Here is an 11,501-nt window from a genome sequence, read left to right as displayed (position 1 = left end):
ATAAAATGAGAGTTTGCACCCGAAAAAAATTAATCCATTTACTTACATTTTGTATTTGACTTAACTCAAATGCCTCATATCTAAATTGTACATCACATAGTCCTATTAGAATTGTACAAACTTAGTAGAAAATGAAAGCACTAACCAAGGTGCCATCTACAGGGTATCATAGAAAATGCAAAGGTTATCTACTGCTGGAATATCTAGTTAACAGGAAACAAACCTATAGGCTACTGTCTGGGATGGAGGACATGTAGGAGCAAAGTCTCAAAAGGCAAAGCAAAATAGAGAATCAAAGGAGCTAATTAATTACTACGTTTGAGTTCAATGAATAGAGTATACTTCAAGTTCCTGCCCTCATTTGTACATGGCTTTATAGTTTTCTATGCACCAAATCAATGAAGAAAAAGTTTGCAAGAAGTTCTTTCTCTATGTCTAAATTGTCTAGGGAGGCAATTGATGAAACCAAAACTCAAAACAAAAAAAAAAATTAAGAGAACTGGTTCAGTTGCCACTTACCAGTTGTGAAATCTTGGATTATAATGTTGAAAAGTGTGGGCGCTGGACGCTGGCTTCTGAATTTGAATCTTCACCATTTCCTCCTCCCCCATTTCTCCCTTCCTCATGATCTCCTACTATCTTTCCAGCTTCTTTCCCCAACATGTTCTTAACTTCTTCTCTCTCCTTCCTACTTCTCTCTTCCATTTCTTCCCTCTGGGTTTCCTCCTTTTATTTCCCCTAGTCATTGTTCTCCTGTGTCTTTCCCCTTCTATTTCTGAAAGATGCAAAACTTGCTCTTTTTAACCATTCATCTAATGTTCGTAAAATAGCCAAGTATACACAGTGTCAGGTCTTTTCATTAATGTTATTTTGTTTTCATTTTTGTGATGGGTCTGTCATGTGTTCTGACTGCCCAAGATATATATATTTTTATAAATGTTTATTCATTTTTGAGAGAGAGGGGGACAGAGGATTTGAAGCAGGCTCTACACTGACAGCAGTGAACTGATATGGGGCTCAAAGTCATGAACCGTGAGATCATGACCTGGGCTGAAGTCTGATGCTCGACTGATTGAGCCCCTCAGGTGCTCATGCCTAAGATATCTTTTAACACCCTTGTTGCATTTGAGGAGTTAGCAACTTATGAATTCAGTGCCTCCCTTGCCAGGCTTCTTTGCAGCTAAAGCACAGGCATATAACTTAGTTAGAAGCCACCTCCAACTATAGGGGGCATCATTGATCATGGGCCCCAGCTGCTGCCCTCTGAAAGCCATTACAACATTTGCATTGAGATCACTCTTTCCACATGGCTGCTCATTGAGGAACACAGAAACAGGAAGGCCCGTTCCTGTCTTCTGATGACCAACTTCAGTTGGAGGACTCCCTGAAGGACCTTCTAGAAACCTCCGTAGACTGCAGCAGTCTGGCACACACCTCTGTACTCACCTTCCCTCCCTTTTCCCTTCACTCAGGTTCAGACTTGGTTAGAGATGTGATAGCTCTCCCCTTCTATTCTAAAACCCTTCCATTTTCTCTCACATAGGTATTTCCCCTAATAAAACCCTTGCATGTTTAATTCTGTTTTGCTGTCTGTCTCTAGGAGGACCTGGAGTAACAAAAAGGGCTTTTAGCTTGGAGGGAAGGCAGTGGCTGCATGGTTGAGTTCCTGGCACTGAAGTAACAATGGTTGCAGAATAAAGTCCCGGTGCCCGTCCTTGATGAGGGGTATGATGGATGTTTCCTTAACAGTGCAGTTCTAAAGGATGTTTTGAGGCAACTTTCCCTTCAAGATTAGCCTCAAACCTCATTCTCTAGCTATCTCTGCAATTCCATGAGCTTCTTAATATTCTAAGTTTATGCTTAATCAGCCAAAGTGACTTTTTTTCCTTACAATTAAGAACTCACACTACAGAAATCAATTCCAAAAGTGGCTACAGGCAGTAGAACCTCAGAGAAATGGAGAAAATCTGGAATGGGTGATCTAACCTCATTGGGCCTGGTGGCTCCTAATATCCAGCTAATGATAAGAGACCATAGCATTGCATGACACGCACCATGGCAAAAGAGGTGAAGTCAGGTAATACAGATAACACCTACAGCCTCATGGAATGAAGTGCCCATTGAAGGCAAGACTTTGAGTGACCAAGTGGCTGCTTCCTATTTTTGCCATAGAAAACAGGGAAGTTGTGAGGAACTTAAGGGCTATAGGATAAAGTGGTCACTTCTACTTGAAATGGATAGCTTAAAGAAAGAGAATAAGGGAGCCTGCGTGACTCAGTTAGGTAAGTGTCCAACTCTTGGTTTCGGCTCAGGTCATGATCTCACAGTTTTGTGGGTTCAAGCCTCGTATCAGGCTCCATGCTGGCAGAACAGAGCCTGCTTGGGATTCTCTCTTTCCCTCTCTCTCAGCCCCTCCCCCACTTGTGCTGTCTCTGTCCATCTCAAAATAAATAAATAAACTTAAAAAGAGAGAATAAAAGTCTCAACCTATTAAATTCTCACCTCACAGAAAACCATGCAATGTCTATGATTAAGATATAAGAACCTTTTACAAAAAGTGGTTGCAGGAAAACATAACAGAAAATCAAACTCAAAATTTGATTCTTTGGGTTGTTTCATCATATCAGTTGAATTCACAGCCAAGCCTATTCTCTTGTAAGAAAGTTAAGGGAGAAAAAATGAAACAGCTCAGAGCCTGCTCGGGATTCTCTCCCTCTCTCTCTCTCTCTGCCTCTCCCCTGTTCATGGTCTGTCTCTGTCTCTGTCTCTCTCTCTCAAAAATAAATAACCATTAAAAAAATGTTTTTAAGAGAAAAAAATAAAATGTTGAATTTAAATGCTACAGATTTCCCTACCACTCACTTTTTAAAATTGCTTGTTCTGATGATTAATTGTTAGAATAGGAGGGCACCGGTCTATCGTGCTTTCTCTCAATTCTTTTTTCTCAGTCAATATGCTTTATTCAGAGAGTCCACGCAAGCAAACTTGGTATTCATGGCACATCTCTAAATAGAAACCTGAAAGATAATGGGTAAACATTAAGACTCCAAAGTTCTGATCCATGGGGTCATCAAGCTATTGATCTTGCTTATGTTTGTCTTGCCAGTGGAAATCCTAAGATATGTCTCCTTAATGTGCATTATAGACAGTAACAGCAAAATCACAAGCTAGATCATCCACTCCAGTGAAGGAGAGGCAAACAGATAAAAATGATTGAGATTTAGAGAACATTTTTTCCCCTAGACAAATGGAGACTTAACATTGAAAGCATATTCTTTTTATTTAATTCAGTCAAGGTTACTTTTTCATGATGTTAGGGTGATAGAGGCCCTACAGATAATATTCTCATAAGAATTTCTCTGCCAAATATATGCACTCAAATGAGAGATATGAAAAGAATCAGTGAATTTTTCTGTTGAAAGCAACTTTTGAAATAATAAAATCTGCAGAAAAAGATGAATTAACTTTATGCATTATGATATAATTATTTGACCTCCCTTGAACTGAGCATGTCAAGGACTCTGAGAGCCAGACAAAAAGCTATTGAGTGTCACTGAAGTCTATATAAGTCTCCCCCTTTAAACCACGTTTGGATTCAAAGTTCAAACTGATGATTACTTAGTGACTCACAGCAGGATTCTTGGCCACTAACAGAAGTGGTACGTTGAACACACTTGTTTCACATCGGGCTTCCCTTGTCAGAACCCACAAGTGCTCTCCAATACCGTCTCTGAACAAGCCTGACTGTTCTCAAAAGTGTCATAGCAGTGCATAAAAAAACTTACCATTCCCAGTATAACACTTAAGAAGAATGATGACCAGAGGCGCCTGGGTGGCTCAGTTGAGCGTCAGACTTCGGTTCAGGTCATGAACTCACAGTTCATGAGTTCAAGCCTTGCATTGGGCTCTGTGCTGACAGCTCAGGGTCTATGCTGACAGATTCTGTGTCTCCTCTCTCTCTCTCTCTGCCCCGCCCCAACTCACGCTCTGTCTCTCTCTCTCAAAACTAAAAAAACATTAAAAAAAAAGTAACAATTATTATTTCAAATCATCTTCAACAGTTTAGTGATATAGCTGGGTATGACATGGTAAAATATTTTCTTATGTCTCAGTTCATAAAATGCCTATGCAATTTGTGGCTATTGCAGTAGATGGCAGTGTTTTAAAACTTCCTCCATTTGCAATCAGGACGATTGGATGATTATCTTTAATCAGACTATTTATATTTTATATAGATGAGTCCATACAAAACAATCATGGTTTGATTCTCACATTTATTACCTCCTGGACAAATGCTAAACAGCAATAAAACTTGAATTAACAAACATTATGGGGCACCTGGGTGACTCAGTTGGTTAAGCGTCAGGCTCTTGGCTTCCGCTTAGGTCATGATCTCACAGTACGTGAGTTCAAGGCCCACATTGGGCTCCGCACTGGCAGTGAGGAACCTGCTTAGGATTCTTTCTCTCTCCCTCTCTCTCTGCTTCTCCCCCTTTCACACACACACACTCAAATAAATAACCTTAAAACAAAGGTTTTTCTCAAAATAAATAACCTTAAAAACAAAACAAAATGAAAAAAACACATTATCTGTGTACTTGAGAGGTTCCAGGTGTTACTTGGGGAGTACGTGGATTTCCTGAGCCCTGGGAGCAGGAAAAGTCAGGGTTAAATTGTGCTAATGATGGTCATCAGCAGAGACTAATAGAGCCCAGACAACATTAAAATGTGTTTTTAAAAGAACCATTACTGAAATAGGGGTTTGCATTTTATATAATGGGCATTTAGTAACCCAGGAGAGGTGAAATTATTTTCTCCATTGAAAAATATTCTGACACTCAGATTTCCATTGGAAATCTTTAGAAAATGCTTTTGGCTGAGTATTGTGCAGCATTAGAAATAGGTTATTTATTTTCACTGGCTATTATAGACCTGTATGTCCGGCTTCACCAACTTCACCTAGAAGTAGTTATTTAAGTTTTGCTTTGTGATGGGTGGGTAGGGGGCAATGCGTGTCACTGTGTCTTTTTACCATATGGCTACAAAGAAAATAATTTTTTTTTTCATTATCCCTGGAAACAGGTGGTTGTTCCTGTAATTGGAGGAAAATAATTTCTGGAAAGCCAGTAGTCAACCAACATAGCTCCTGATTAATTAAGCATTTTGTGGAATCCACTCTTTTCCACCCTGACACTTTATTTTCTTCCAACACTTTGTGAATGCAGAATATTAAACACTTCAATAACCAATTATGAGTAATGATTCTGGAAACTCTGCTTCATATGCACCCAGCACATGTTCTTCCTATTTTAGATCAATCCCCAGGTCGTACTCTTGGTCCCACTTCCTACTGCTTCCTTTGTAGTTTTGTTCCACTGATTGTCCATCCTGTCTATTGTCTCCCCAATTTTTCCTTTTTCATTGACTTCTTCCTCTTAGCCCAGAAATGTGCTCAATTTTGTCCATCCTAAAAACTTTAAAAGCCATTTCCTTGATCCAGAACTTTATTTTGATTATTGTCTATATTAGTCAGCTCAGGCTACCATGACAAAATACCATGGCTTAAGCAGCTTAAACAATAGAAGTTAATTTTCTCCCAGTTAGGAGGCTGGAAGTCTAAGATCAGGGTGCCCGCACAATCATGTTCTGGTGAGAACTCTTTTCCTGGCTTGCAGATGTGTCTTCACATGGCAGAGAGAGGCGTCTCTCTCTCTTCCTCCTCTTATGAGGACACTAATCCCAGCATGACAGGCCTGTCGTGATCTTATCTAAGCCCAATTATCTCCATCTCCCCATCTCCAAATATTATCACATTATCAGTTAGGGCTTCAACGTGTGAATCTGACGGGGAGGAACACCAACAGGCGATCCATAACTTTCACCCCATTTTCCTTCCTCAGGAGCTTCTCGGATGACATTTGGGAAAGCGTAAGTCTCCCTCCCTGCTCCTCTACCTCACCTCTCCTTTTCCTACAACTTTCCCCACTTTGGCTTCTCTCCTCATGACATGACTGGCATCACTCAGATAACCAGCAACCTTTTGTTTGTGAAGTTCAAAGACTGCTTTTCAGTTCTTGACTAACTTGATCTCTCTTCCTTGATTGTCCAATGCTGTTGGCCATTTTGTTTATTTGTGGCTTTCTCCTCTGCCTTCCAAGAAATGATACTGTTTTCTGCCTCCTCCTGGCTCTGGCATTTCTCATTCTCAGTATCTTTTGCCTTGCCTTCCTCGGAGACCCCAGTATCAGGGTTCCATCCTTGGTGCCCTTCTCTTTGTAATCTATATCCTTTCCTTCTCCTTAGTCCCATGTCTACCTGTCCTCTGTGCTGTGGTAGATGTCCCATGGACCTCTCTGTCCACGATGCAAAGGGAGCTTCCTGCCACACCAGGCAATCTGTTTCTCTGTCCTAGTTATTTAAATAAGTATTTTCTTGGGGGTGCCTTTGTGGCTCAGTCAGTTAAGTCTCCCACTTCAGCTCAGGTCATGATCTCACCTCCATGAGTTTGACCCCCGTGTTGGGCTCTGTGCTGACAGCTCAGAGCCTGGAGCCTGCTTCAGATTCTGTGTCTCCTTCTCTCTCTGCCCCTCTCCTACTCATGCTCCATCTTTCTCTGTCTCTCAAAAACTGAATAAACATTAAAAAAAAATTAAATAAGTATTTTCTCAGAAGGAATCTGCCTCCTCACTGACTATGGTTTTTTTCCTTTGTGGCAATATAAAACAAATTTATCCCCTCTCTTCTGTAGCAAAGCTCTTAAAGTTTATATTTTAAAATATTTATTATTGACTTTCTTTAAGTAGCTTGTTACCTTCTATTTCTCCTCAGCAGGTATGGTCTCGAGGCTGATCCAATCACCTTTGGATACTTCACTATTTCTCAATATTTTTCTTAAAATGTGCCATGAAGAAAATCACATACAATACTCCAAAAGTGAAAGAATTATTAGTTTCAAGATGTGAACTCTATTTTTTTAAGATAAAATGATATTATGTTCCCAATCCACACTTCCAAAGCACATTTGGGTTTTTTTGAACTGAAAAACACATGAGCTATAGTTTATTTTTATTAAATTTCACTCTCCAGATTAAAAAAAAATTTTTTTTAATGTTTATTTATTATTGAGAGACAGAGAGAGACAGAGCATGAGCAGGGGAGGAGCCGAGAGATGGGGAAACACAGAATGTGAAGTAGGCTCCAGGCTCTGAGCTGTCAGCACAGAGCCTGACGTGGGGCTCAAACTCATGGACGGTGAGATCATGACGGGAGCTGAAGTCAGACGCTTAACCGACTGAGCCACCCAGGTGCCCCTCACTCTCCAGATTTTTAATCCAGTATTCTAGCTCATAGAAATAATAAATTCTAATCATGTAATCTATTGTATAGTTTCATTCTACTGAATAAATCATTATTCTTAATTTTATCTTCTGAAATTTGGATAATCTTGTTTTCTGGGATTTTATCCAAGTTACAGATATTATTAAACAGGATGCAATCAAGGAAGAGCCTGTAACACTTTTTAAAAAATTTTTTAATGTTTTTATTTATTTTTGAGACAGAGAGAGACAGAGCATGAGCAGGGGAGGGACAGAGAGAGGGGAAGACACAGAATCTGAAGCGGTTTCCAGGCTCTGAGCTGTCAGCACAGAGCCCGACACGAGGCTTGAACTCACGGAGTTTGAGATCATGACCTGAGCTGAAGTCGGACGATCAACCAACTGAGACACCCAGACACCCCCCCCCCCCGCTTTTTTTTGTAACACTTGTTTGAAGACACCGTTTCACTGACGGTGCTGTGCACTTTACCCAGGATTTTCTCTGGAAATTGCCTGACCCACACAATATCATTCATTAGTATCAACTCATTAATGATAATGTCATGTCAACAACCTATCCATAAGGCTGTCATGGAAGTCTTCATCAAATAGTTTTTAAATATCAGAATGTATAAAACGTCTGTGATGTTCCCCTGTTCCACCAAACCCTAAGTCTTACCCCAAAAGGAAAAGATTAGTTTAATATGCTGTTCTTACTGAATGCACTTTTGGAGGCAATGGAGTACTACACTTTCCATTAATTACTCTGTTTTATCACATGTCCAAAACTTTTCAATTTATCTTGATTTTTATTTCAGTTTTCAGACAAATTATAGTTTGCCTTTATCTTTCCTTTCTTATTTGCCTTTCTCAAGGCAAGATATTTAGTCCACGTACTGGCCACAGAGAATTCTTTGTTTAGAATTGCTTCCCTGTTCTAGGACGTTTTGCTGACACATTTCTGCATTATGGTTTGTTACAGTGATGAGAAACTCTATAACCTAAATAATATGAATTCCCCCTTTTGAGTAAGTCTTCCTATTGTGTCACACCCGAGTCCCCAAAAATATAAAAACAATGCTTTTATTGTCCCTTATGGGAGTCAGGGTTCCATCCTTGAAAGTCAGAGACTCCCCCATATGTCAGGAGATTCAAAGTGGGCTTTTTCTTCAGTATTTTAGAACATAAGTATAATTCAGGAAACTCTGATTGTTCATATCATGGATTCATTTCACACTCTGTTACAAACATTCCAAACATTCCAAACACTTTGATTGGAGTATAAATTCTTAGACTCAAAATTCTTGCACATTCCAAAATATTGCCTCAAAAATTATGGTTTAGGATCCTTTCTTTCCATTTTCACAACTTTCCAGAAACATCTTGGCCAAGCACATACCCAAGTATAAATGCCACCACCTTTCCGTTTTGCCTCTTCTAGACTTCCACTGATCTATTTGTCCATTTATCATTAGAGAGGTGCCCAATAGGACATAATAACTGTAGCTCTGTCAGCCTCCCGAGCACCTATTGCCAGGCCACATTTCCCCCTGGAACCTGTCTTTTACTGTCTCTTTCTCATCACTGACAACCCCCAATCCTCTCAGTTATTGGTCCATCTTTTATCTTTTCAAGCCTCTACAATCAACCCCCATAAGCAGCATTTGCAGTTAGATGGAATCTCATCTACACTGAAGCTTAATTCTTCCAGGTGTTTGCCCTTGATTTGTAGCTGTGAAATGAGACACTTTGATTCCTGTGAAAAGAATTTCAGGCCACAGTCAGCAGGTAGAAGAAAGTTCTGCTTTCAGTGGGGGAGTTATTTTCTTCTTGCTCCTGAACCAGATATACCTAAGGCTGGCTCTGAAAGGAAAGCTCCCTTAGTTGTTTACTTAAGGTGCCTGAGATAAAGGGAAACTTGGTCAGAATGGGCAGTGAATAGTCTGGACCAGTCCATTAAGACAACTGTTTCAAGAAAACTATAGGGCAAAAGTTTGGGGAAGAAAAAGAAACATATTATCCCTCCTCCCCAAATTTGGTCATATGTAGCCATTAATTTGACTAAGTATGTAATTCTTAAATCGATAGTTACCCTAATACAGAGAGATGTCCAACACAAGGAATCATAAAAGATCTCTAGGGCAGAGTAAAAACTAAGGTTACCATTTAACCTCTAGAATAACTAAAAGGGAATCAAACAATAGAAAACTCGTTCATAATTTTCAGGCCTGTAATTAAGTCTTTTAAGAATTCAAGAACTGCAGTTGAATTGTATTTTTGTTTCCCAAACCCCATGGGCTATAATGAGTTATTGAATAGCATAGTGAGAAGCTCTTGACTAAAGTTGATTTCATGTGTCTGGTGAAAGAACAAGTCCCACATGAGATCAACTGTAATTTCTGATAAAAGTGATTAAGTCATGGTTCTGAGAACCTCTGACAAGTACCATGTTGGAGAACAAAAGATGGCTTTTCCAACCAAAAATTAGGTTCTACTAATTTAGCAGTCTACAAAATGACAAACCATTGGTGATTCCCCATAAATGACCAATCTTATTGAGAAAAGAGAAAGCCCAGGAAATATGAAAGTAATCTTTCTTTCATAAAAAAAAAAAATTAGTCGGCCCCTCAAGTTGACTCAAGTCATGAAAGAGGCAGTATTTCATCTGGAAAAACCAAATTTGAACTTCTAATATTCGACATTTTGAAGAAGTGGTACATCAGTAAGGCTGACATTAGTGGAAGCAAAATTAGTTGGTTGCTCAGATATAAACACTTTATATTTAAATCTATACTAATAAAGTATAAAGTATTAGTATAGATTTTTACAGGCACAGTGAGGATCCACAGTTATTACATATAATGTACGAGGAAGGCTAGCAACTTGAAATACACTACACTCTCATGATACAGAAATAACTTGGAACTTTATATTTGTTTGGTTGATTCATTTTTGGAAAATGAAATAAAACCTAGATTGCTGAAATTTCTGTGAAACGCCCCAAATTTTTCTGCTTAGACATTCTGAGCAAATATTTTTGGAAAAAGCCTTCCCCAGAATGGTACGGAGGAACTGCATACATAGATATATTTATCTTCATTCATTTATATTGGCATATATTCAAGGAAAATGCAATCAGACAAAGGTATGAAATCCATTACGTAAATACATGAGCCCAGTTTCAGTGAAATTGGTATTATTTCAGAAGGTCAGAAATTGTCTACTGACCAAATGTGAGTAAATGAATGACTTGATGGTATATCTAATTCCACTTACACAAAGCAGACAGTCATCTCTGATCCCTCACTATTCCTGTCACCTTCCTCCTTCCTGACTATGATTAACATCCTTCGATTTAAAAAGATGGTGGCCTTAAACAGTTTCTGTTGCTCTACAATGAGCTTTTGCACTTTCTCTCTCTCTCTCTTTTTTTAACATGGCTCATAGAAACCAGTCAGGAATCAATCCAGCTTCAGGAATGGTTTATCTATTCTCATAAGGGTGAATAGGTGTAGCCAAGTAGAGAGTCACAAGTGTCCTATGCAACATTGAAGAACTCTCTACCAACAAAAGCAAGTGGTCTAGGAGTTGGACTCTGGAAGTTCTTTAGTCCTAAACCTCATGAGACTTCTGGGTAAGTGGCTTCATGTTTGGCATCTCCAGAACAGCACCAAGATCAGATACTGCTGGGGGCACCTGGCTGGCTCAGTCGGAGGTGTGTGCAACTCTAAATCTCAGGGTTGTAAGTTTGAGCCCCACATTGGATATAGGGATTACTTTAAAATAAAATTTAAAAAAAAAGAAAGAAAAAGGCTGATCACAAATAAACATTCCAGCCTTGCACTCTGGAAGTAGCAACAGCAGAAGCAGAAGGGGCAGCAGTAGTATGAAGGTGTAGATTTGGATGGTGGTAGTATGTTACTTAAACTTGCTGAAGGGATACGTCTCCAGTTGTGTGTGAAGTTTGTTCATTTAAGAAAGTGACATTACAGGAGTATTTTATCTCTCAATAATCTGTGTTCTCCTCTGATTTAAAAATAATCTGGCATTCTCAGTAAAGACCTGTGTTTGCATGAAAAAAGCCAAATTTGCATTGGGAGAGTTAAAATATGGAATCGCACAGAAGGTGAATGAGCAAAAGAATAGACTGAGTTGATCCATAATTCCCAAAGGAAATCAACATTT

Source organism: Prionailurus bengalensis, chromosome A2, assembly GCF_016509475.1.
Source record: "Prionailurus bengalensis isolate Pbe53 chromosome A2, Fcat_Pben_1.1_paternal_pri, whole genome shotgun sequence".
Lineage (NCBI taxonomy): Eukaryota > Metazoa > Chordata > Mammalia > Carnivora > Felidae > Prionailurus > Prionailurus bengalensis.
This window is presented reverse-complemented; position numbering follows the sequence as displayed.